This window comes from Heterodontus francisci, chromosome 13 (assembly GCF_036365525.1).
Source record: "Heterodontus francisci isolate sHetFra1 chromosome 13, sHetFra1.hap1, whole genome shotgun sequence".
In the NCBI taxonomy this organism is placed as follows: domain Eukaryota; kingdom Metazoa; phylum Chordata; class Chondrichthyes; order Heterodontiformes; family Heterodontidae; genus Heterodontus; species Heterodontus francisci.
The window spans coordinates 30,281,880-30,308,079 of record NC_090383.1 but is presented as its reverse complement, the minus strand read 5'-3'; the positions used below and the strand labels follow the sequence as shown (position 1 = coordinate 30,308,079).

Below are 26,200 nucleotides of genomic sequence, written 5' to 3'. Positions count from 1 at the left end.
CCTACCTGGCACCCTCTGGTCCTTATGGGTTCATTTTACACCACGTGCTGCACTCACCTACTCAGCAATCAGGGAATGACAATGCTATCTAAAATAATGTTAATTTTTCTAACCTTCAGCAAAAATAAACAGAATATTATGAGCACCTCCTGGCCTAAACAGGCAATATATAGTAAAGGTAGTGGATTTTAGGTAAAAGAGGTTCACGATTCTTATACAGTGGGATATATTGTTTCAAAATAGAAACTTAATATACCTCTTACGTTAACCACCCTACTTTTAATGAATCAGTTATTCATCTACTCACGCTTTTGTCAGAGGTGCACATCCTGCAAAAATGGGTAGTTATGAAAGAAAAAACTCACATTTATGTAGTACCTAATCATGACCTTAGAGCAGCCCAAAGCACTTTACAGCCAATAAAGTGCCTATGAAATATAATTACTGTTATAATGAAGGAAATGCAGAACATTGTGAAAGGGTTGGGCCCCATGTTGCAACCAGGCCTGCAGACAAACCATTCCACCAACACAACACTGTTGTCTGCTGTCTTTGTCACTATGGGAATGTACAATACCTCAACCATGCTTTTGCTGCTCCCAGACTTGACTATTCAGGTGTTCTCTTGGCTATCCTTCCATCTTCCATCCTCAGTAAACTTGAACTTATCCAAAACTCTGCCGCCTGTATCCCAACTCGTACTAAGTCCAAATCACCCATTACCTCTGTGTTCTTGGACCTATATTGGGCCCAGTTCAGCAATGCTTGAAACATTTAAGTCTCATCTTGTGTTCAAATCCCTCCACAACTTTGCTCCTCCCTATCTCCTCTAGACCTACAGCTCTCTGAGAATTCTAAGTTCTTCCAATTCTGGCCTCTTTTACATACTTGATTTCCTTCATTTCACCACTGGTGGGCATGCCTTCAGCAGTCCAGATGCTAAGTTCTGGAATTCTCTCCCTAAATCTCCATCTCTCCTGCTCTCATTGCTTGCTTAAGATGGTCCTTAAAACCTATCTCTTTGACCAACCTTTTGGTCACCTGTCCTTATATCATCACAAGTGGCTCAGTGTCGCAATTTGTCTGATAAAGCTCCTGTGAAGTGCCTTGGGTACATTTACTATGTTAAAGACATTATATAAATGCAAGCTGTTATTGTTATTATAAGCCCACCAGCTATCTGAACAGAACAGACTATTCTAGCACACTGAAAGGACTATCACGATCCACAGCAGATGCAGATAGCCTCCCAGCTAAAGTACAGCAGACAAAGGAAACATCTACTCCTTCTAGCTGTACATGACATAAAAATAGTACAGTGGAAACATGATGTACTGATAAAGATAGAACAAAGGGATGCCACAGAAGCAGATCATCTTAAATTTACATTATGTCATTTTTTATTTTTACAACATATCACTGAAAACTATATTAGCACTGTTTTGTCTCAAAAATGTTCCTGAATGGTGCAATTATAAAAAGGTCTACGAAAACAAAATTTGAACTGAAATGTAAAAGCAGTCCTCAAAGAAAGAACTCCTCAGCGACTATATGAGCTAATGTTGCTTCATGCAAACACTGCTCTGTTTGTTACTGCTCATCATCCTCTTTCACTTCTTCTTAGTCTTTGTGCTGTAACTTGTTTCTTCTTTTCTTCCTCAAATACGTATGTATATGCCTTTTTTTCGTGGACATATTATGATGATATGCAGTAACACCATGACCTCCCTGGTACTTGCGAAACATCGGAACCATTGGCCCCAAAATGACTCTTGCAACACATTGAGAGTTAGGGTGGGTGTGCTATATTGTGCAGAAATTCTGGTAGTAACTTCAGCAACTTCAGCATATCTGTCAGTGGCTCTTTAACTCAGCCAGTTCATTACCATTTTACATTCTCATTTCATGTCCAATTCACTGCAGTAGACTTGATGAGGACCCACTAGACATGATCACAACTCCAGTATTTTAAGGCTTAATATGAAGATGCAACTTAGAGGAGTTGGAATTTGCAATAGAGGAAGAAGAAGTTCAATGATGGATTTGAGGCGGGCATAGGCTGCGCCACATCTCAATGTTGCCTCCCTTGATGTGCTGCTGGGGGCTGTGAGGAGCCACAATGAGGTAGTCTTTCCCAGCAATGAGAGGAAGAAGCCTGTTAGTGAAACCAAGATTGAGTGCCTGGAGGTGGCCCAGGAGATGAGCAGCAGCAGAGTGGTGCAAAGTGGTCTCTTTCTGTGCCTTAAACTTGTTATGATTCTATTATGCTCCTGGATTTAGTGCAGGAAACACAGGAAAGGAATACAGTTGCACATTCACCTATATCCTGACATGTGCATCACCCACCCACCTCAGTGCACATTGTCAAGCCGAGTCCATCACAGAGTGTGAAGAAGGAAGTTTGGCAAATGATGGGATTTTAAGCATTAATCTCTCTCTAAAGTCTAGTTTTTGTTTACATTTAGCAATTAACTACAATCACTGTTTACATTAAGAGGCAAGTTAAGTTTCTTTCAGCTTTAAACAGAGATACACAAGCTCTCTGAGAGTAGCTGTAGCTAGTTAATTAGGTAACTAGCTTAAACTGGTTTCTGAGCTCTAGCAGAGTTCTAGCAAAGTTGATTCATCATTGTTTATCAGACAGTATAAATTCAGGGGTCTCTGAGTGCTGCTGAGTACACATAGTGTGAAGAAGAGAGTTTGGTGCGTGAGGGAGCTCAATGAAGAGGGGAACTATAAATTAACTAAGAAAAATAAATTGAATTTAATTAACATAATAAAGATGGCAGGACAGGTGATGTATCACGGCTGCAGTATGTGGGAGCTCCTGGATGCCATGGCAATCCATGGCAACCATGCCTGTAATAAGTGTCTGTGACTTGAGGAGCTTCAGCTCAGAGTAGATGACCTGCAGGCTGAGCTGCAGACATTGCATTGCATCAGGGAGGGAAAAATTACCTGGACACCTTGTTCCAGAAGGCAGTCACACCCCTTAAGATAGGGTCGGCTGATTTTGTCAGTGGTCAGGAACAGGAGGGTGTGACTGCAAGTCAGGCAGGTAAGGGGATCACGAAGGTGGGAATGGAGCAGTCTCAGCCGTTGCAATTGAGCAACAAGTTCACGGTTCTAAAGAGCGAGGGCTGTAGTGTGGATGAGCAGACTGGCCATGGCACCATGGTACAGGAAGACATTCAAGTGCAGGGAATTAAAAAGAATGTAGTGGTAGTAGGGGACAGTGTAGTCAAGGGGATAGACACTGTTCCCTGCAGCCGAGAGCAAGAATCCAGAAGGCTGTGTTGCCTACCTGGTGTCAGGGTTCGGGACATATGCTCAGGGCTGGAGAGGAATTTGCTGTGAGAAGGGAAGGATCCAGTGGTCTATGTAGGTACCAAAGACATAGATAGGACTAGGAAAGAGGTTCTACATTGGGAGTATGAGGAGCTAGACACTAAAGGAAAAAGCAGAACCTCAAAGGTAATAATCTCTGAATTGGCATAGGGTAAATAAAATTAGAGAGATGAATGCATGGTTCAAAGACTGGTGTGGGGGAAGTGGTTCCGGATCGTGGGGCACTGACACCAGTACTGGGAAAGTGGAGGCTGTACCGTTGAGATGGACTTCACCTGAACCATGCTGGGACCAGTGTTCTAGTGAGTCATATAACCAGGGGAGTAGAGAGGGCTTTAAACTAAATAGAGGGGGGAAGGGATCATGTAGGGGAAGATTGAATAAATTACGGGAAATGACAAGGCAATAGATCAAGGTAGCAATAAAGGTATGGCAGGAAGGAACAGTGTTTGCAAACTTAAGAGTGTGCCAGCAGATAGGGCCAGAGTTTAGAACCATAGAACCATAGAAAAGTTATGGCACAGAAAGAGGCCATTCAGCATATCGTGTCTGTGTCAGCTGAAAAAACTAGACGACCAGTCTAATCCCACCTTCCAGCACCTGGTACGTAGCCTTGCCTCCAGTACCAATCCCGGCAGTGAATTCCAGACCCTCACCACCCTCTGGGTGAAAAAGTTTTTCCTCATGTCCCCTCTAATCCATCTACCGATCACCTTAAATCTGTGCTTCCTGGTAATTAACCTCACCGCTAGGGGAAACAGGTCTTTCCTGTCTACTTTATCTAGACCCCTCATAATTTTGTACACCTCAATTAAGTCACTCCTCAGCCTCTTCTGTTCTAAGGAAAACAACCCGAGTCTATCCAATCTTTCCTCATTGCTGCAATTTTCAAGCCCTGGCAACATACTTGTAGATCTCCTCTGCATTCTCTCCAGAACAATTATGTCCTTCCCTGTAATGTGGTGACCAGAACCATAAGCAATACCCTAGCTGTGGCCTAACCAGCGTTTTATACAGTTTCAGCATGGCATCCCTGCGTTTGTATTCTATACCTCAGCCAATAAAGGAAAGCACTGAATATGCCTTCTTCACCACTTTATCGACCTGTCCTGCCACCTTCAGGGACCTGTGGACATTCACACCAAGGTCTCTCACTTCCTCTACCCCTTTCAATATCCTCCTGTTTATTGTGTATTCCCTTGCTTTGTTTGCCCTCCCCAAAGCATTACCTCACCCTTCTCTGGATTGAATTCCATTTGTCACTTTTCTGTCCACTCAACCAAACCATTGATATCATTCTGGAGTCTACAACTACCCTCTTCACTCTCAACTACACGGCCAATTTTTGTGTCATCTGCAAATTTCTCAATCATGCCTCCCACATTTCAGTCCAAATCATTAATATAGACCACAAACAGAAAGGGACCCAACACTGAGCACTGTGGAACACCACTGGAAACCGTCTTCCATTCGCAAAAACATCCATTGACCATTACACTTTGTTTCCTGCCACTGAGCCAATTTTGGATCCAACTCACCATATTCCCTTGTATCATTTTACTTTTCTGACCAGCCTACCATGTGGGACCTTGTCAAATGCCTTACTAAAATCCATGTAGACAAAATCCATTACACTACCCTAATCAATCCTCCTTGTTACTTCCTCAAAAAATTCAATTAATTTATTAAGACATGACCTTCCCTTAACAAATCCATGCTGACTATCCCTGATTAATCCATGCCTTTCTAAGTGACAGTTTATCTTATCTCAGAATTTATTTTAATAATTTGCTCACCACCGAGGTCAGACTGATCGGCCTATAATTATTTGGGCTATCCCTCGCACCCTTTTTAAACAATGACATAACGTTTGCAGACCTCCAATCCACTGGTACCTCGCCTGTATCTAGTGAGGATTTGAAGATGATCCTCAGAGCATCCGCTATTTCCTCCCTGGCTTCTTCTAACAGCCTGGGATACAATTCATCCGGCCCTGGTGATTTATCCACTTTCAAGGATGTCAGACCCTCTAGTACTTCTCTCATTATGCTTATTATATCTAATATTTCACACTCCTCTTCTTTAACTACAACATCTGCATCATCCCTCTCCTTTGTGAAGACAAAGATAAAGTTCTCATTTCAAACCCTGCCCACATCTTCTGCATCCACGCATAAGTTACCTTGTACATCTCTGATAGGCCCTACCATTTCCTTAGTTATCCTCTTGCTCTTAATATACTGATAAAACATCTTTGGGTTTTCCTTGATTTTATCTGCCAATATTTTTTCATGTCTTCTCTTTGCTTTGCTAATTTCCTTTTTTACTTCACTCCTGCACTTTCTATACTCCTCTAGACTTTCTAAAGTATAAAGATTTTTGTGACTGTTATAAGCTTTCTTTTTTTGCTTTATCTTACCCTATATGTTTCTAGATAACCAGGGGGCTCTAGATTTGGCAGTACCACTGTGTTTCTTTGTGGGGACATGTCTACAGGGCGGCACAGTGGTGCAGTGGTTAGCACCACAGCCTCACAACTCCAGTGACCCAGGTTCGATTTTGGGTACTGCCTGTGTGGAGTTTGCAAGTTCTCCCTGTGACCGCATGGGTTTCCACCAGGTGCTCCAGTTTCCTCCCACAGCCAAAGGCTTGCAGGTTGATAGGTAAATTGGCCATTGTAAATTGCCCCTAGTGTAGGTAGGTGGTAGGAGAATGGTGGGGATGTGGTAGGGAATATGGGATTAATGTAGGATTGAGGTAGGATAAATGGGTGGTTGTTGGTCAGCACGCACTCGGTGGGCCGAAGGGCCTGTTTCAGTGCTGTATCTCTCTATGACTCTACACTGTGTCCGTAGAATCTCGCTTTTAAATGCCTCCCACTGGTTTGCCACTGATTTTCCTTCAAGTAGCTGTATCCAATCCACTTTCGGCAGATCACCTCTCAGCTTCATAAAATTTGCCTTCCAATTTAAAAATTTTACTCCTGTTCCATCCTTATCCTTTTCCATAATAATTGCTAAATCTAACAATCATGATCACTATCGCCAAGATGATCACCCACTGCTACTTCATCCACTTGCACAGCTTCTTTTCCTAAAACTAAATCTAGAATTTCACCTCCTCTCATTGGGCTTGTTAAGTGCTGGCTAAAAAAGTTCTCTTGAATTTAGTTCAAGAATTTTGTGCCCTCTGTGCCTTTCACGCTGTTTGTCTCCCAGTTGATACTAGGAGTGGATGAAATCCCCAACTATTATTGCCCTATTGTTTTTGCACTCAGAAATGTGCCTACATATTTGTTCTTCTATCTCCCTCTCACTATTTCGGAGTCGATAGTACATTCCTAGTAGTGTGGCTGCCCCTATTTTATTTCTAGATCAACCCATATGTCCTCATTTGATGATTCATTTAGCATAACATCCCTCCTCAAGCTGTAATTGATTCTTTAACCAATAATTCTACACCCCCTCCTTTTTTATCCCCCTCTCTATCCTGCCTGAAATCTCTATATCCAGGTATGTTGAGCTGCCATTTTTGCTCCATTATAGCAATGATATTATGCTGCCATATGTCTATCTGTGCTCTCAGCTCATTGGCTTCATTTGCTATACACTTTGTATTTAAATAAATACCTTTTAACACTGTCAAATTCCTGTGCTGCACATTTTTTAACCTTTGCATCTTCTGTCTTTCAGAGTCACTCGCTAATTTTCTGCCTCCTATTCCCTGCTCTGAATTTGTCCACTCTGAAACTACCTTCAGGTTCCCATTCCCCTGCCAATCTAGTTTACACCATCCCCAACAGCACTAGCAAACCTTCCTGGTCCTGTTCAGGTATAGACCGTTCTGCTTGGACACGTCCCACCTTCCCCAGAACTGGTCCAATACCTCAGAAATCTGAAGCCCTCCCTCCTGCATCATTTCTCCAGCCATGCATTTATCTGGTGTACGCTCCTATTTCTACACTCACTAGCACATGGCTTTGGGAGTAATCTGGAGATTACTACCTTTGAGGTTTACAAAAACAGTTAAAAAACTGAATTAAGGGCTCTGTATCTGAATGCCTGTAGCATTCACAATAAAACAGATGAATTGTCAGATCAAATAGAAATTCATATCTATGATCTGATAGTCATTACAGAGACATGGTGACAAGGAAACCAAAGCTGGGACCTGAATATCCAAGGGTATGTGACATTCAGGAAGGACAGGAAGCTGGGAAAAGATGGTGGGGTAGCTCTGTTAATTAAAAAGGGCATTAGAGAGATGACCTTAGTTCTAAAGATCAAGACGTAGAATCAGTTTGGGTGGAACTAGAAATAGCATGGGGCAGAAAACATTGGTCAGAGTTGTTTACAGGCTATCAGACAGCAGTGGTAATGTAAATCTCAATATAAATCAGGGAATTAGCGGTGCATGTAACAAGGGTAATACAGTAATCATGGAGAATTTCAATCTACATATAGACTGGGTAAAATTTATTAGTACTAATGTTATGGAATTCTTGGAATGCAAGATGGTTTTCTCGAGCAGTACTTTGAGGAACCAACTAGGGAACGGCTATTTTAGATCTGGTATTGTGCAATGAAAAAGAACTCATTAATAATCTTGTTGTAAAGGAGCCTTTAGGAAAGAGTGAACATAATATGATAGAATTTTACATTAATTTTGAAAGTGATGTCGTTCAGTCAAAAACTAGTTCCTAAATCTAAGCAAAGGAAGGTATGAGGGGCAAATTGGATTGGGAAACTATGTTTAAAGGTATGATGGTCGACAGGCAATTGCTAACATTTAAATAATTAATACATAGTTTACAACAAAAATGCATTCCTTTAATGCACAAAAACCCAGCAAGGAAAGTGTTCCAACCATAGCTAAAGAAATAAATAAAGGATTGTATTAGAGCAAAGGAAGATGCGTATAAAGTTGCCAAAAAATGGTAAGCCTGAGGATTGGAAGCATTTCAGAATTCTGCAAAGGCGGACTAAGAGAAAGATTAAGAAAGGGAAAATAGAATATGAGAGTAAGCTAGCGAGAAGCATTAAAATGGACTGTAAAAGCTTCTATAGGTATGTAAAAAGGAAAAGATTAGCAAAGATAAATGTGGGTCCATTACAAGCAGAGTCAGGAGAATTTATCGTGGGGAATAAGGAAATGGCAGAGAAATTGGGCTGAATTTTACCAGCCCTTCGTTACTGTGGGTCGCAGCGCGGGGGCCGGTAAAATTCTGTGGGGAGAGGCCCGCTTCGACCCATGACGTCGAGAAGGGCATAATAGCGGCGGCGGGGGGGGCCTCAGTCTGTCCTCCTCCCCACCCCCCACTGCCGCCTAGCGCAAATGAACGTTAATACGATGTAAGTGTACTTATCTGAAGGCAGCGGTCATCCCACGCTGGTTTTACGGCCGCCATTCATGCTCCGTGCTCCTTCGGAACTCCGCACAGAGTTCCAAGGTGAGAACCTGATGGGGAGGGGGGAGTAATAAAATTTGCAGGGCAGGAGAGGTGGAGGAGAGGGGAAATCAATTTTTATTGGATGTGCGGGTGGTGGGTAGGGGTAACAGACCAAATGTTAGAAGTTTAGGGGGTAAAGTTCGGGTAGGGAAAAAGGCATGTGTTGGTCATTTCGGGCTTTGAAATGACCATTGGGGGAGTTGACAAGGGGTCAGCCACATCTCTCTTTTTTTTAAATAAAAAGTTAACACTGCTGCACCTTTAAAAATTAAAAGTAATTCTTATGGCTTAAAGCCCTTTAAAAATGGCAGCGGTGCCTGTGCGATGGTGCCGGATGCCATTGCCTGGGACGTGGAGGCCGATCCTCTACGTCATCGTAGTTGGCCGCTCCGCCCCCTCTATTTAAATGAGCCCCCGCGCATAATATCGCGGGGGCTCCTCGGCAGCACTTCTGAGTCAGAAGGCCGCCAAGTAGAAAGCGGGCCGCGCTGATAAAATTCAGCCCTTTGTGTCTGTCTTCACAGAGGAAAATACTAAAAACATCCTAGAAATAATGGAGAATCAAGGGACTAGTGTAAACAAGGAACTGCAAGATATTAATATCAGTAAAAACAAAGTAGTAGGGAAATTAATGGGACTTAAAGTAAATAAATCCTCTGGACCTGATGATCTACATCCTAGAGTGTTGAAAGAGGTGGCTGTAGAAATAGTAGATGCATCGGTGGTCATCTTTCAAAATTCTATAGACTCTGGAATGTTTCCTGCAGATTGGAAAGTGGCAAATGTAACCTCATTATTTAAGAAAGGAGGGAGAGAGAAAACATGGAACTACAGACCTGTTAGCCTAACATCAGTCATAGGGAAAATGCGAGAATCTATAATAAAGGACGTGATAACAGGACTGGGCAGGGTCAACATGGATTTATGAAAGGGAAATCATGTTTAACAAACCTGTTGGAGTTTTTTGAGGATGTAACCAGCAGAATAGATAAGGGGGAACCGATGTCGTATATTTAGATTTTCAGAAAGCTTTTGATAAGGTCCCACACAAGAGGTCAGAAAACAAAATTAGAGCACACGGAATTAGGGGAAACATACTGGCATGGATTGAGAACTGGTTAATAGACAGAAAACAGACAGTAGGAATAAATGGCTCATTTTTGTATTGGCAGGCTGTGACTAGTGGGGTACCGCAAGGATCAGTGCTTGGGCCCCAGCTATTCACAAACTATATCAATGATTTGGATGTGGGGATTCAATTTAACATTTGCAAGTTTGCAGATGACACAAAACTAGGTGAAATTGTGAGTTGTGAGGAGGATGCAAAGATGCATCAAGGGGATTTGGAAAGGCTAAGCGAGTGGGCAAAAATTTGGCAGATGGAATAAAATGTGAAGAAATGTGAGGTTATCCATTTTTGTAGGAAAACAGAAATACAGAGTATTTCTTAAATGGTGAGAAGCTGGGAAGTGTTGAATTTCAAAAGGGATTTGGGTATCCTTGCTCATGAGTCACTCAAGCTAACACACAGGTACAGCAGGCAATTAAGAAGGCAAATGGAATGTTGTCCTTTATTACAAAAGGATTTAAGTACAGAAGAAAAGATGTCTTAGTGCAATTATATAGGTGAGAGTGCACCTGGAATATTGTGTGCAGTTCTGGTCTCCTTACCTAAGGAAAGATATACTTGCCATAGAGGGAGTGCAACGAAGGTTCACCAAAGTGATTGGTAGAGAAATTAGAGGGGAGATGAGGAAAAACTTTTCACCCAGAGGGCAGTGGGTGTCTGGAACTCACTGCCTGAAAGGGCAGTTGAGGCAGAAACCCTCAACTAATTCAAAAAGAGTCTGGATGTGCACCTCAAATGCCATAATCTGCAGGGCTACGGACCAAATGCTGGAAGGTGGGATTAGAATGGGTGGATCATTTTTTGGCCGCCACAGACACGATAAGCCAAGTGGCCTCTTTCTGTGCCTTAAACTTTCTATGATTCTATGAAACTAATTCCTAGGATGGAGGGATTGTCCTATGAGGAAAGATTAAATAGAGTGGGCCTTTATTCTCTGGAATTTAGAAGAATGAGAGGTGATCTCATTCAAACATACAAAATTCTTACATGGCTCAACAGGATTAATGCAGGAAGGATGTTTCCCCTGATTGGGGAGTCCAGAACCAGGGACACAGTCTCAGAATAAGAGGAAGACTATTTAGCACTGAGATGAAGAGGAATTTCTTCACTCAGAGGGTGGTGAATCTTTGGAATTCTCTACCCCAGAGAGCTGTGGAGGCTCAGTCGTTCAAGACTGAGATTGATAGATTTCTACATTATAAAAACATTAAGGATTATGAGAATAGTGCAGGAAAATGGTGTTGAAGTAGAAAATCAGCGATGATCTCATAGAATGTCAGAGCGGGCTCGAAGGGCTGAATGGCCTACTCATGCTCCCATTTCTTATGTTCTTATATCACTCATCACACTCACTGACCTCGCATGCTTACCTATCCTTCTCTGTCGTTGCACTTCCTTACATCCCCATCTATCCATCCAGCACTGCCTATCACCCTCATCATTATGCAATTTGCGACTTCCCCTCAGAGTCACTCTCACCAAATGCACACCATCCACTGGTTGAATATATGCCATTACACTCACTGATAGGACTATTCTTCTTCTGGTTGCAGGTGAAGAGAGCACAGAACAGTAGGGAGAGGAAGAGAACTGGAGGTGGCCCTCCACACATTTGTCAACTCACAAATGCAGAGGAGGAGGCACTGGAGGTAGGTGGAGTTTAGGCCTCCCTGGGCATTAGAGATGGGGAGATGTGGAGTCCCCAGCTACCTGGTGACACAATTAAATATTAGCAACCCAGATGACATGACGATTTCAAGAACAAGGTCAATATGATCTTTTTCATTACAATAAGTTGCAACATTCTTACCTTGCCAGTACTAATTTGTCTTTATCTCTGACACAGCCTTCATGCATGCAGCATAAGTCAGTGTCGGTTTTGCTGACAACTCCTAAGAAGAGCTGAGTTCTGTCACTGTCACACAACTCATGGAAGCCAAGATACTCACACTACGATGGGACCACGTAGACAGATAATTGGGTTTTCACCTGGTGACTTATGCTTCACAAGTGAGCAAGAGCACATGGTGGAGGGTCCACATTGTAGGACCCAGCCCTCTCCAAGCTCTACTCAGCTGGACACAGATCATGTACCCAGGGGGCTATGTTGAAAAGGAGAATCACTGAACAGCAATAGAGAATGTTCAATGCACTGACAGGCCTTCCAAGCACACTGACCATGATTGCAGAGAGAATGGCGGAGTCCACCTCAAGCAAGCTTGGATTGATGTCATAGGGCACTGCGATGATGTGTACTTGCATGAACAGAGTGGCCAGCTATGTGGAACATCAAATGCTCCTATTATTTTTGCAGGTTTTAATACCTGCCCACCCCTCATCACCCCCACACAAGCCCACACGCTCCTCCAGGTTAAAATTCCCCTCAATGTTTAGAACTGCAGTGCAAGAATGGAATTAACTGAAGGTCTGAATATTGTTATGGCAGATCTTGTTTAGATAACCTACCCACTTGGGAGTAAAACACTTTGGCCAATCTAAGAAATGGTGACTGCGGCTGACAAGCATTATTAATGAGGAGAGAAGTGGCCCAAGGCTGCTCATGGTGCATAGCAGATGTTTAGCATAAGCAGTTACTCCCAGGAACAGAACTGCAAATTAAACATGCATTAAGAGAAAAGCTACCAAATGTGGGCGGAAACCCTTTGAATGCTGGATTTCCTTTTCTGCTTGCAGCATATGAATGTTTTCCTTCTTCTTACATCTGCAATGATGGTGTTCTGCAAGATTAAACAGTGGAATTCCAGGAAACGTATAATTAATTTGCCAAGAAGCATACTTTTTCTGGCACCCCAATATTGTCAGAGTATTAGGGAATAGGATGCTAGAATTTTTTTCCTTGATTAAAAGCACAGTTATTGAAACTCAAAAGTAGGAATTAAAGTAAGGGTAAGAACTATTTGGAAAATGGCTTTCTTCTTTGTATATCAAATACAAATATTTTATTCTGGATTTAATGTACTATATTTATCTCCTGTAGTCAAACATTGGGGTCAAAAACCTTTGGCGTTTCTGGTGCACTTGTACTACAACTGAAATTAGACCAGGATTAAGGTGACAACTCTGGTTGGCCATATTCCTGGAGGTTTCATCACATGACCTCCTGCCTCGAACCACTCCACCCGCATGTTCCTGCCACTGTCTGACATGTCCATCCTTGCAGTGCATCGATTGGAAAGCAAACAGGCTCTTAATTACCCAATTGGATGATGCTTTTCTGTTAGTCTAACAGTTGTTTTTTGTCCCGTCTCCGGTATTTTTAAAATTAATAAATGAAATTGTTTAAAAAAAATGAGAAAAGGAACATAATTTCTTTTGATGTGCCTATGGTTTTTCTGCAAGGTGCCTGTAGTAGTGTCCTGAGAATTAATCTTTAATTCCTGGAGAATCCATGACAACCCAAGAGGGCTGGCAACCCTAACTAGGATCCAGCCTTACTTGGGGATTTCACAACGCCTTTTGACAGTGAAATCGCTGCCTATACATTACAAGGCCAGTGACATAAGAGGTGGGGCGGCCATGGGATGGACTGCCAAAGTCAGTTGTTTCCCCCATCTCTGACCCTCAGAGGGTTACCCAATGTGGGATCAGGGTTGGAAAATTGAAGGGCTCCCCCTAGGGATTCAGGATCGGATCATGGCCTTGACCATCCCACCCACCACCACCCATCCCCCACCCCCCGCCCTAAGAAAAAGAGTCAATTTAAAACAAAAATCCTGTAACAGCAGGCACCCTAACAAAGAGGCAGCTGGTGACTTTCCTTCTCTGGAAAAAGCAAGTTGGGCTGGGATCCATGGTTTCTGCACCTTGGATTTTCTATCCATTAGCTGTGATGGTGCATATCAAAGGATATCAGAATTTTCACATCAGAATTTTTACCTCCAGAAATCACACTTAAAAAAGAGAAAACCAGCCTGACCTCTAATTGACTGGAAGATCTGCCTAAAAGTTGTCTCTAATTGGCCTAAGGAAGACACATCAGTTACACTTTGTGGCCATAAAGGAACACTGAATTTTAGCAACCTAATAATACATTAGTTACAATACGTTACAGTGCAACATCCAATTTACCGTAAGCAATGCCACAAGAGAATTCCTGAGATATATAGTAAAATAAATCTTATATAAAGGTGATACCATTAAGCACATAGGTAAAAGAAACTGCTGTGAAGTCACAAGAGAACTATTAAGCGTGAAATGCATGTAGGACCACACTGCCAGTGGAAGTCCACCCAAGTGGATCCTAAGTCCACGCAAGTGGACAGACGCAGCTGACATCCCTAATGACAGAGATATGGACATTAGCATAAGCAGCATGATGCATCAGTCCAGTAAAGGCACAACAGCAGTGCCAATCCTAATTAAATGGCCAGAAAATTGGAGGAGCACGGCACAGCTTTGAGGACAGTGGAGTGGCCCAGGAAAGGCCGAATGGTAATAAGGGTAAGGACTCTTCAGCTCCAACTGGAGCCAGCAAGGCCCTTGTCGAGGTTAACTGATTTTCCACACAGTTTTCCTTTTTTCATCCTTTTGTAAATGCTTTGTTGGGATATGAGTGTCGTTGGCAAGGCCAGTGTTTATTGCCCATCCTGAAATGGCCTTGAGAAGGTGGTGGTGAGCTGCCTTCTTGAACTGCTGCCGTCCATGTAGTGTAGATACACCACATTGCTGTTAGGGAGGGAGTTCCAGGAGTTTGACCCAGCGACAGTGAAGGAATGGTGATATAGTTCCAAGTCAAGATGGTGTGTGATTTGGAGGGGAACTTGCAGGTGGTGGTGTTCCCATGCATCTGCTGCTTTTGTCCTTCTAGGTGGTAGTGGTCGCAGATTTGGAAGGTGCTGTCTAAAGAGGTTTGGTGAGTTGTTGCAATGCATCTTGTAAATGATACACACTGCAGCCATAGGGCACCAGTGGTGGAGGGAGTTGTTTAAGGTGGTGAATGGGGTGCCAAACAAGTTGGCTGCTTTGCCCTGGATGGTGTTAAGCTTCTTGAGTGTTATTGGAGTTGCACTCATCCAGGCAAGTGGAGAGTGTTCCATCAAACTCTTGAATTGTGCCTTGTAAATGGTGGTCAGGCTTTGGGAAGTCAGGAGGTGAGTCAATTGCTGCAGAATTCCCAGCCTCTGATTTTCTCCTGCAGCCACAGTATTTATATGGCTGGTTTGGTTAAGTTTCTGGTCAATGGTAAGTCTCCAGGAAGTTGATGGTGGGGTATTCATGTGATGGCAATGCTGCTGAACGTCAAGGAGAGAAGATTAGATTTTCTCTTGTCGTTGCATGGCAGTTGTGTGGCAGAGAATGTTGCTTTCCACTTATCAGCCCAAGACTGAATGTTCTCAGGGTCTTGCTACATGTGGATACAGACTGTTTCAGTATCTGAGGAGTTACAAATCTTACTGAACACTGTACAATCATAAGCGACCATCGCCACTTCTGACCTTATGTTGGAGGGAAGGTCATAGATGAAACAGCTGAAGATGGTTGGTCCTAGGACACTACCCTGAGGATCTCTTGCAGTCCTACCCTAGGGCTTAAATGATTGGCCATCAAAAATCGTAACCATCCTCCTTTGTGTTAGTTATGACTCCAACCAGTGGAGAGTTTTCCTGATTCCCATTGACTCCAGTTTTGCTCGGGCTCCTTGATGCCACACTTGGTCAAATGCTGCCTTGATGTCAATGGCAGTCACTCTCACCTCACCTCTGGAATTCAGCTCTTTTGTCCATGTTTGGATCAAGGCTATAATGAGGTCTGGAACTGAGTGGTCTTGACGGGACCCAAACTGAGCATTGGTAAGCAGGTTGTTGCTGAGTAAGTGCAGTTTGATAGCACTGTCAATGACACCTTCAATCACTTTGCTGATGATTGAGAGTAGACTGATGGGTGGGAATTGGCTGGATTGGATTTGTTCTGCTTTTAGTGGACGTACAAAAGAAGGGAGGTTATGCTTCAGTTATACAGGGCATTGGTGAGACCACACCTGGAGTACTGTCTCCTTATTTAAGGAAGGATGTAAATGCATTGGAAGCAGTTCAGAGAAGGTTTACTATACTAATACCTGGAATGGGTGGACTATCTTATGAGGAAAGGTTGGACAGGCTGGACTTGTAGCCGCTGGCATTTAGAAGAGTAAGAGGTGACTTGATTGAAACATATAAGATCCTGAGGGGTCTTGACAGGGTGGATATGGAAAGGATGTTCCCCCTTGTGGGAGAATCTAGGACTAGGGGTCACTAGTTAAAAATAAGGGATTGCCCATTTATGACAGAGATGAGGAGAAACTTTTTCTTTCAGAGGGTCGTGAGTCTTTGGAACGCTCTTCCTTAAAATGCAGTGGAAGCAGAGTCTTTAAATATATTTAAGGTAGAGGTAGATAGATTCTTGATAAGCAAGGGGGTGAAAGGTTATCGGGGGTAGGCGGGAATGTGAAGTTGAGGTTACAAATAGATCAGTCATGATCTTATTGAATGGCGGAGTAGGCTTGAGGGGCTGATTAGCCTACTCCTGCTCCTAATTTGTAGGCTCTTGTGTAGGACAAACTCGGGCAATTTTCCACATCGTTGTGTAGATGCCAGTGTTGTAGCTGTACTGGAACAGCTTGGCTAGTGGCTAGAGGCGTGGCTTGTTCTGGAGCAGAAGTCTTCAGTACTATAGCTTAGATGTCGTTGGAGCCCATAGCCTTTGCTGTATCCAGTGTACTCAGCCGCTTCTTGATATCGCATGGAGTGAATCGAATTGGCCAAAGACTGACATCTGTGATTCTGGGGACCTCAGGAGGTGGCTGCGATGCAAAAGCTTCAGCCTTGTCTTTTGCACTGATGTGCTGGTCTCCCCATCTCACCAATTGTCGCAGGGCCAATCTAGCAGTTATGCCCCTCAGGATTTGGCCTGCTAAGCCACTCTTGGTGATGGACATTGAAGTCCCCCAGCCAGAGTATATTCTGTGTCCTTGCTACACTCAGTGCTTCTTCCAAGTGGAATTCAACATGGAGGACCTCTGATGCAACAGCTGAGGGAAGGCAGTACATGGTAATCAGCAGGAGGTTTCCTTGCTCTCAGATTAATCAAGGATAGTCAGCATGGATTTGTTAAGGGAAGATCTTGTCTGACTAACTTGATCGAATTTTTTGAAGAAGTAACAAGGAAGATAGATAAGGGTAGTGCAGTTGATGTGGTCCACATGGATTTTAGCAAAGCTTTGACAAGGCCCAACATGGCAGACTGGTTAAACAAATAAAATCCCATGGGATCCAGGGAAATGTAGAAAGGTGGAGACAAAATTGGCTCAGTGGCAGGAAACAAAGGGTAATTGCTGACAGTTCTGATGAAGGGTCACTGACCTGAAACGTTAACTCTACTTCACTCTCCACAGATGCTGCCAGACCTGCTAAGTATTTCCAGCATTTCTTGTTTTTATTTCAGGGTGTGTCTTTGTTGCTTTCGGTACCTCAGTCAATGTCAGGTGGTCCATCCATTTTTATTCTTATTTGACTTTTCTGTAGTGGCTTGCTAGGCCATTTCAAAGAACAGTTATGAACCAACCACATCGCTGTGGGTCTGGAATCACATATATGCCAACCCGTGTAAGGATGGCAGATTTCCTTCCCTGAAGGGCATTAGTGAACCAGATGGGTTTTTATAACCATCTGGTAGTTTCTTGATCATCACTACTGAGACTCCTTTTTATTTCAGATTTATTAATTGAATTTAAATTCCACCAGCTGCCGTGGTGGGTCTTGTACTCATTTCCCTGGAACAGAAATTCAGGCCTCCTGATTACTAGTCCAGTAACATTACCACCATGCTACCGTTCCCATCTTACCTCTCTCTTTGGATCCACTGCCAGGCATCCAACAGCGTTGGCAATTCCTGATTTTCAGCTAAGTTTACATTACGGCACTGATGATATTACCAGACCGTGACTTTTGAATGTTAACTAGGCCCCTGCCTGCCTTTTGAGGGAGCCTCGTCAATGGCCTGATTTGGGGCATTAAAAATTAAAACGGCTGAAAATGGTGTCAGGTTGGAGTCAGGTTGCACGATCCCGATATTTTAATCACTCTCTTGACCCTATTTCCCCTACTGGTAAGCAAGGGTGGGAGGTGTTGCTGGGGGTGAGGTTAAACTCAAGGCTATTGTCATTGTGCTCCCCTTTTTATAAATATGATAAACAGGCCCCAAAAATCAATTGCCATTCCTGAATACACGAGCTGTAACTTCAGTGGGAGTGTACCACAAAGGCTGAGTACTTTAACAGGAGCCAGGTATTTTGGGTCCTGACCTTACCGCCAAGGAATTCTAATTACATCAGGTAAATAACGAGCAGCATGGGCAAGCATAGCTGGAAAGGAACAGTGTGGAAACAGCCACCTCTCCCTGGAGAGTGTAGAAATAACTGTCCTAGGCTATGGAGTTCTATGCCCAAGATCTCATGGACAAGAAATATAATTTGAGAGCTCATGTGCAGGCAGCATACACAGTCTCCTCTCTTGTAATACAAATGGTGGAAAAGTTGGAGGACTCCACTGTCCAGATGTTCAATCCAATATAGGAGGTATAACATGACATAAGGAATACCTGATGACTAAGAAAGTCCAAAAGCCACAAGATATCAGGAGGAGGCAGTTGTCACTTCCCAAGTGGCAATATGACTGTTTCCATAGCTGGTTGAAAGAACATCCTATCCCAGAGTTTACAGGACTTTATTGGGACTAGCCCAAATGAACCTATATCCAAAATGAGTGGGCTGCAAGGAGTGGGTGCAGATGTTGCTTCCTTCTCATTGAGCCTGTATTTGGCTTCTATCCTAAGATTCTGAAAAGATGTCACCAGCTAAGGCTGAATCAGGCACTCCTGGTTTCCCATCAGTCACCCTGTCCCATTAGTGTTCATGAACAATGCAAATGTCCTGGATTGCCTGAGAATAAATGCACCATGGCTAAAATCTAGGTAGCTTTCATTGACATTCATCATGATTTAGACATTGAGGGAATGAAATTCCTTCCGGTTCATGAAGTTTCAGTGGGTGCAAATGTAGCCACATGGGTGGGATTAATGGTACCCCTGAGTCTTTGTGGTGGCCCACGCAAGGAAAGAGATTGGGAAAGTGATAGGCCACATGGGAATGCGATTCTGCAGTGCTGTTTTGGCTGACAGTCATGCTCATCTTTGGGAAACCAGCCACTCGGAATAAGTAAAAACAAAAAATGCTGGAAATACTCAGCAGGTCTGGCAGCATCTGTGGAGAGAGAAGCAGAGTTAACGTTTCAGGTCAGTGACCTTTCAGATGCTGCCAGACCTGCTGAGTATTTCCAGCATTTTTTGTTTTTATTTCAGATTTCCAGCATCTGCAGTATTTTGCGTTTATCACTTAAAGAAGTTGATGGCTCTCTCTCTCTCTATGCGAAATTGAATAAATTCATCAGTGTGCCTGAAATGTTCATCCATAATGAATGTGTCTAATACAATGATGAACTGTTACGAACTGATGTGACTAATGTCGCCAGAGGCTGCCTAGACCATATTTGAGGTACACAGGAAAGGACTTGCATTTATATCATGTTTTTTACAACTACAGGATGTCCCAAAGTGTTTTACAACCAATAAAGTACTTTTGAAGTGCAGTCACTGTTGTAATATATGAAGCAGACAGCCATTTTGCACACAGCAAGTGCCCACAAACAGAAAGAAATGAGATAATTTACCAGATAATCTATATTTTTAGTGATGTTCGTTGTGGGATAAGTATTGGCCAAGATACTTGGAGAACTTCAAATACGGACATGGGATCTTACATCCACCAAAGTGTGCAGTCGAGCCCTCAGTTTAACGACCCATCTGAAAGATGGCACCTTCTACAGTGCAGCACTCCCTCACTACTACACTGAAGTGCCAGCCTGGATTATGTACTCAATTATAAAAGAATTGGGAATTTTCAGAGAGAATAAGAAAGTATTAATCCCTTTCCCAACTTCAAGCTCAACTACGTTATTCCTTAAATAAAATCCGAAACTTTTAGAAATACTCAGCAGGTCTGGCATCATCATTGGAGTGAGAAACAAAGTTTACATTTCAGGACAATGACCCTGCATCGGAACCTTTAATTCCTTCTCCTGAAGTGGTTGAAAACAAATCACACCACAGCTCAGAAGTGAAAATGCTTCCAAATCATACTTAATGAGCGGTCAGTTGAAATCCAGGGCCAATCCCAAAAGTACTGTCAATGTTGAGCAAGCTCATTCAAGATTACAAGTTCTTGCTGACACAAGTGCTGAGCCTCTCAAAGCCCTATTTAAGGAAACTAGTTGCCCTTCTGTTTCAACAGTCTTCATCAATCAGTGCTATCACATCCATGTAGAAAACAATATTTGACAAGCATCAATGAAAAGTGAGACACCTCTCATAAGTACACACGTTAGTAGGGTAGTGTAGTGCCTATGTTACTGTCTAGTAATCCACAGACCTAGATTAATAATCTAGAGATGGGAGTTCAAATCCCAACTCCAGTTTGCAAATTTGAATTCTGTTTCAAAAAGAATTAAATCAATCTGGAATAAAAAGCCAGTATCAGTAATGGTGATCACAAAGTTGTTGAATTGGCATAAGAACCCAATTGGTTCACTAATATCCTTTTAAGGAAGGGAACCTGCCATCCTCACCTGGTCTGGGCTATACGTGACTCCAGACCCAAAGCAACTGACTCTTAACTACCCTTTGAAATGGCAAGGCACTCAGTTGTATCAAAAACTGCTACAAAGAATTAAAAATGAATAAAACCAGATGGACCACTCAGCTTTGACCTAGGTCTTGGATTCAGATGCAACAAAGGCACAGATAGTTGACCCTACAAAGTCCTCCTCACTAACTGGGGACTAGTGCCAAAGTTTGGAGGGTTATCCCATAAACTAGTTAAGGCTGACACACAGAATTACTTAACAGCCAACATTTTGATTCCTCCAACACTATCCTTGGGTATGGCTTGGCCCACTGGCACGACAGTGTTACCAGAGATGGTGGCACAGTGGTCTCCAGTTGGGAGGGAGTCCTTAACATTGACTCCAGACCCCAGCAAGGTCTCATGGCATCAGATCAAACATCTCATGACCCAGCATATCTCTCTACCATTACCATCAAGCCAGGCAACCAATCCTGGCTCAATGAGGAGTGTAAAAGAACATGCCAGGAGCAGTACCAGGCAACCTGAAAATGAGATGTCAACATGATGAAGATACAACACTGGACTACATGCATGCTAAACACCGGAAGCAGCATGCAATAGATCTAAGCAATCCCATAACTACCAGATCAGATCAAAGCTCTGCAGTCCTGCCTCATCCAGTCGTGAATGGTGGTGGACAACTAAACAACTAACTGGAGGAGGAGGTTGCTTGAACATCCCCATCCTCAACAATAGCAGAGCCCACCATACGATTTCAAAAGGCAAGGATGAAGTGTTTGCAATTATCCTCGGCCAGATGTACTGATTGGATAATCCTCTCAGCTGCCTCCTAAGAGCCCCACAATGACAGATACCAGTCTTCAGCCAATTTGATTCTCTCAACATGATATCAAGAAATAGCTGAACACATTGGATACAACAAAGGCTCTGGGCCCCAAAAACATCCAGGTTGTAATGTTGAAGGCCGCAGCTTCAGAACTAGGCATTCCTCTAGCCAAGCTAGAATTCAAAGGTGAGGTGAGAACAACACCGCTTGACATCAAGGAAGCATTTAACTCAGTGTGACATCAAGAAGCCCTCGTAAAATTGAAGCTGGGCGAAATCTCTGCACTGGCTGGAGTCATACCTAGCACAAAGGAAGCTGACTGTGGTTGTTGGAGACCAATCATCTCCACCCAGCAGGACATTGCTGCTTGAGTTCGTCCGGACAACTCACTTGGACCAACCATCTTCAGCTGCTTCATCAAAGACCAGAAATGCAGATGTTCACTGATGATTGCACAGTGTTCAGTCCGATTTGCAATTCCTCAGATAATGAAGCAGTCTGCGACCACATGCAGCAAATCTTAGACAACATGCAACTGCAACCCCCCTTGTATGAATTTCTGTCTGGTCTTTACTGTGATGTACGGTACTCTTGAAAAAAATGTGCAAAAGCTTTATAAAGCATGCATCATTCAAGCAAATAAGAGTTTTACTTAAAAATCAGAATGTCCAGATCTTTGTGCAGAATGTTAACCCATTGTGAATTTTATCCATTCACAATAGGCATCAATTATAAATTGTTAGCTGTAGTGGAAGGCTGCTATTAAGAGAACACAGGCACTTTTTAAAAAAGTCAACTTAAAATAAATGATGTGGTTTGCTTTTAAAGTGTGTGAATTGTGATATCCAGCCTGGCAACCCTCAGAGAACACTGCGTTCTTCCAATTCTGACCTCTGGGGCATCACCAATTCCTTCGTTTCACTATTGGTGACCGTGTCTTCAGCTAATTAGGCCCTAAGCGCTGGAATTCCTTCCCTAATTTTCTCAGTCTATCCGTCCTCTCCTTAAAACCTAACTCTTTGACCAAGCTTTTGGCCACCTGTCCTAACATCTCCTTATGTGACTCGGTCAAATTTTGTCTGATTACACTCCTGTGAAGTGCCTACGGACATTTTACTACATTAAAGATACTATATAAATGCAAGTTGTTGTTGTTGAAATGAGAGAACATAAATGACATATGAGGAAAATGAGATGGTCCCATAGCCATACTGCTTATGGCTGCCATTATGCCACTACCTGTATCTGCAGGTCCTAGTGCATCTATCTGACAACCACTAAAGGCAACTACCTACACAGGTTCCAGATCAGCAAGGGAGGCAGTTTCGGAGTTGTATCACCTGCTGGACGTCACCTGCCGATAACCTCACTACAAGGAAGGATTTGGCAGTGGCAGTTGAGGTCACCACTGTCCTCAAATGATCTGGCTCTGCCCTTTTCCAGATTAGCACAGAGTTCATCTTCAGTCTCAGCCTCACATATAAGTGTCTGGTGCATTATTGAACAGGGACAGCAATTATAGTATGTAATTACAGCAGCAACACCCAATTTCACTGCACTGCTGGATTCCTCTGTGTCCCTCATTCTGCCTTGCAATCCAGATCCTGGGAATAATCTGGAGGCCTGTGTTTTGTAGGGATGGAAAAGTGGTCATCTGGGGCAGAATTTTTGGGCCCCGCTGCGGTTAGAAACAGAGGTGGATGGGCCCGAAAATAGCAGCGCCTGCCGGCGTGCTGGTTTCCTGACCCAGTTCCTGGCGCCGGCTGTTGTATTACTTGTTTCTTCACACAAACACACCAATCACACACTGGTGAATGGTAGTAAACACTTTGGGTTCTTTTATAATTGAAGTTCACAACATTATATACAACTACAGGAGAATTTATATCCGTGTCTTAGTAGGGATAAGCACAAAACCAACTCCAATGTCACATGCTGTATGACATCACTTCCTGCAGTGATGCTGCACATTCACTATTTAAGTATTTCCATAAAGTGATATCACAACATTGGCCATTTTGGCTGAGGCAGGTTTGGGGCCCAGCAGGGCTACCCACCCCCATGAGGCAGGTAGCCAATTAGGCTAATTAAAAGCCTTGTTAAGGGCACTGAAAGAAGGCCAACTGGTATTTTCCAGTTGCCCTCTAGTTTCCTGACACAATGTGCGGGTGCAGTTTAACTGCCTGAAGGCGGGCACCCAATGGCTCCAGGCAGGCCTATAGACCTTGTTGCTTTTTACGGTTTTTATTTATTTACATTTTTAAAGTAGTTGGTGTGAGGGCCTCCATTTTGAAGCACGTTCTCAGTTACTTGCCCTTCACTGCAGCCTGCTGGTCCTCAAGCTGGTAGGTCTCTGATTGGCCCTCTAGCTTCGAGAGCTCACCTGCCACCCTTAAGTGGAAAGACAATCTGTCCCCATGCCAATTAAGAGGAAGCCTCCATGAAAATCCCAGCTCAGTGACTGTTTCCCCCCTGGGGGGGGTTTGGGACCCAGAAACAGTCCCGAATCCTGTTTTCCACTCCCGAAGTCAAAATTCAGCCCCTGGAGTCAGTAGCAGTTGAGGTCACCACTGGCCGGGAAGACACTGTAAAACGCAATCTATGCCCATTACTAGTTAGGGTACCTGCCGAAGATATGGGGACCCCATCCTGATGCTCCATACATCCAGGGTAGCTGGGGTGGAGGACAGCAGTACCCAGTCTGCTGCTGGAGCAGACCCAAGTTTTAAAGTTGGGATTATATTTGACTAATGTTAATTGGTAGAATCAAAGAAATGCACAGCACCTGAGAGTATTTCTTACTATGCAAAAATTGTTCCACAAACTGATTCATAATATAACAATGCTATTTCACAGAAAAGGAAGCAGATGTGCACAGTTTGTGTATTCATTAGACTAATTACTTTAGGAAGGATGTGAGGGTGCTTGAGAGAGTGCAGAGGAGATTTACCAGGTTCCAGGGATTAGAGATTTTAGCTTCAAGGTCAGATTGGAGAAGCTGGGGTTGTTCTCCTTGAAGCAAAGGAGATTGAGTGGAGATTTGATAGAGGTGCACAAGATATTGACAGGTTGGGATAAGGTAGACAAGGAAAAGCTGTACAAGGACTAGGGGACACAGATTTAAGGTTTTGGACAAGAAATGCAGGGGGGTGGGGTGTGAGCAAGAACTTTTTTACGCAGCGAGTGGTAATGACCTGGAACTTTCTGCCGACAAGGGTGATGGAAGCGGAGACGATCAATGATTTCAAAAGAAAATTGGATGGGCACCTGAGGGAAATAAACTTGCTGGGCTATGGGGATAGAATGGGGAATGGGACTGACTGGCTTGCCCTACAGAGAGCTCTCATGGACTCGATGAGCTGAATGGCCTCCTTTTGTGCCATAATGATTCTATGACAGGCTGAGGGGTGGAGGATGCTGGTAAAATAGAGGGAAGCCACGTTGAGATTGCTCCCTGACACAGTCCCACTGCCAAGGCATTTTTCCAGCGGCAGGACCGGATGTGAAGTGGCAGCCAGTGAGCATAATTAAAGACCCTATTGAAGGCCATTTTTTGGGACCGCCGGCATTATGATTGCAAACAAGTTACTGGAGTTATATGTAGAAAAATGGACATGCTGTTAAAGCCTGATGGTGGATTTTAGATTCATATAATTGGCATGAACTGCTTAGATGGGACTAGAGATTGATCGTGATGGTAATAAGGCATTAAATGTGGATAATCAAAATAAATGATTTAACTTAGAAGCGGAAATAAATAAATCTATTTGAGTAGAAACCTGGAAGATGAAATTAATATGGTGAATAACAAACAGAGCTAACCTGGAAAAGAAACTAACAGAGATTGAAAGAGTTTGTAACTAAGTTGTGTGTGTGTTGACAGTTTCGAGATTAATATTCTAAAAAAGGAAAATATGCATTAACAAAATGCTGATATTTCAATATCCTGCAAACAATTTTTAAATCAAATATCTGAAACTATTTATGAAAGCAAGCTTATGATTTTTGAGAGGGCAGGAATTGAGAGAATAAAGGCTTGATTATAACCTGGCAGAAAGGAAGCGGGCAGGCAGTTAAAATCAGGACAGTGCCTTACCCCCTCCAATCCCATTGCCTTCCTGTGAGATGTAATTTTAACTTGCTATTTTTAACAGGTGCATTGGATGTCTGCCGGAAGGCATTGGGATCCTACTTTAAGTCTGCAGGTCAGGCTCAGATGACATCATCAGAGTCCAACTGCAATTTTAATCCAAAGCCTATGTATGGCAGACATGGTGACTTTCCTGCTGGGACAACTTGGCGACAGATTTGTTCAAGGCCCAGAGAAGTAAGCAATCTGATTTTTTTTGTTTCCTTGCGGGCTAGGAAGAGATTGAGGTCTGGATCTGCAATCTGATGTATGGTGCTGGTTAATTAATTCATTTGATCTTTGCAATGATGAAAGGCTGCTGGGAAATAAATGGTAAAATTTACTGAGAATTACACTAACAGTTTTAGACAATAAAGAAAATCTTATGTGTGACATTACAGTTTTTAAGAAATTAAGACACACTGACCTAAATTCAAGCAAGTTTAAACAATGCAGAAAGGAGTACTGGAATTCTTACTACATAGGCCTCATCATGGGTAACCGGGGATTTCTATGATATCATGGAACAGTTATCACATGTGTTTTGCTCATTTCATAGCTGTCTGTACAAACTTTCTTTGTGTTCTACCTCTGCAATACCAACTTAACTTGTTTGGAATCAT

The 26,200-nt window shown here is 43.1% G+C and overlaps 1 protein-coding gene across 5 annotated transcripts in view; it reads right to left on the bottom strand.

Moving 5' to 3' along the window:
• prkn (parkin RBR E3 ubiquitin protein ligase) overlaps window positions 1-26,200 on the bottom strand; it is a 1,503,655-nt gene that overhangs the window by 523,420 nt on the left and 954,035 nt on the right. The window lies entirely within an intron of this gene.